Source organism: Rana temporaria, chromosome 3 (assembly GCF_905171775.1).
Source record: "Rana temporaria chromosome 3, aRanTem1.1, whole genome shotgun sequence".
Taxonomy (NCBI): Eukaryota; Metazoa; Chordata; class Amphibia; order Anura; family Ranidae; genus Rana; species Rana temporaria.
In genome coordinates this window covers 280,104,902-280,106,739 of record NC_053491.1, presented here as the reverse complement: position 1 = coordinate 280,106,739, position 1,838 = coordinate 280,104,902, and the positions used below count along the sequence as shown (strand labels likewise).

Here is a 1,838-nt window from a genome sequence, read left to right as displayed (position 1 = left end):
CAGAGCCGAAGCCGCACATGCGTACCGCGCCATGCACTGTCTAGCGCTGATCAAGGGACGCCACTGGCACGTAGTGTTTTCCCTCGTGGTTGGCAAGGGAATAGCACAACCCTGGGAAAACAAATTAAAGGGGAGAAAGTGAAATCTTTCCACATCTCCCCACCGTGCCAGGAAACCTGAGGAAAGGCGTTGGACCCACCAGCGGAAGGGGTGGAAAAAATTGTATTAGTGGGGGGTGGAACCAAGTATGTCCATAGTAGATGAAACAAATAAGTACTAAAGGGATATTCAATATTACTACGTTAGGTTAATTATGGAACATCAATTGTTGGAGCTAAGGGCTATATGTGGGGTTTGGAGCAGCACATAAAGTTCTAGTACGTTTGCACCAAGAAGTGAATACTCTTGGATAAAAAACTTTGGGCAGACCCAGTGAGAGAGGAACATGAAAAGTAGTACACACTGGTACTTGGGGCTGTATATTTAGGATTACGGTGTAACGTGATGTTAGGGCAAATATAAACCAAAAATGTATGTTTTTGGACAGATAGCTTGGACGATCCTTTCGGAGGGGGAACATATTAAATAGTGCCTATGAGTGCCCAAAATAGGGGGGTAACTCATATACCAAGATTATATGGGTATATTGCTCATCACAGACCAGAGTTAAATCCTAAAAAGGCCTGTCTCAAATTCCATCATGGTGTAATCAAAAGGTAAGCGACATTAAGGACAGAATAAATACTGCTGAACCACCATTATATAGACTAACACATAGCTCATAGTGGCTCTCATGCGTAAAGGGGGAAGCGGGTGTTTAACTGCCCAAAAATCGAATGAAACAAGGAAAAACGCATATGTGGAGTCCGTGTGCCGCGCACCCCGAAAATGCACAAACAAAAATGGGAAGGTCCCCCAGTGGGGTTTTTTAGCGGCATGATGTTCTCAATAAATAAGAGTGGTTGGATGATATTGAAGTTAAAATCTTTACTTGGTTTCAACATTGAATTACAATAAAATGTACAACATGGTTGGAGCATTTGTAAAATAATGTAGATAATATACATATAGTACACTCTGATTATACATGAAAATAAAAATAACAGTGGCAAAAATCAACAACAATACAATACACGTTACATCATGATTCAATTGTTTCCATATGAGTACCCCGACGCGTTTCGACCTAAACTGTCACGGTCTTCTTCAGGGGAATTGTACTCTAATAGATATAATTAGAAAAATTATTATTAAAGATACATCCCTCTAACAAAAATGTTTAACATCTGCTGAGAGAATATTGTTGAAATTATATTTACCACTCAAGGGTTAATGAATTAATATGTAATCAGAGATGGTTGCTGAGAAGTAAAAATGATCCGAAGACCCCCATAGCAAGAGAAACCCCCGTTCCGCTTGACGGGAACCCACCAAACCGGGCTTACAAGGAGTCACAAGTGTGGACCATAGGGGGGAGGAGACGACCAGAAGACATTTATTGATTTAATTTACAATAACCCCAAGGAAACTAATCATACAATATATGTGATTTAAGTTTTTAAAAATTACTAGTGAAATATCACACACAATTAAAAATAATAAAAATGACATTTACCCAGCTGATAACAGAATACTGTAAAAGGGAGACAATCAGCACAAACAATAAACTATGCACATATAAATGCAAGCTGGACACTAATAGGCAATCACCAAGTCTATGATAAATATACAAAACAAATGGTAAGTGCAGCGCAAAGAAAATTTGTTCATTCAACAACAGAAAGGGAGCTAGGAAAAAGTCCCAAGGATTAACGACAAGATCCCTCGTGAAGAAAGGT

General features: G+C 39.2%; 1 long non-coding RNA gene across 1 annotated transcript; it reads right to left on the bottom strand.

The window, feature by feature from the left end:
* Positions 1–967: 967 nt before the first annotated feature.
* LOC120930844 lies at positions 968–1,486 on the bottom strand. The gene is made up of 2 exons (XR_005747740.1): positions 1,320–1,486; positions 968–1,222 (listed from the first exon to the last, which is right to left on the bottom strand). It is a non-coding gene; the product is annotated as an uncharacterized LOC120930844 (long non-coding RNA).
* Positions 1,487–1,838: the final 352 nt, after the last annotated feature.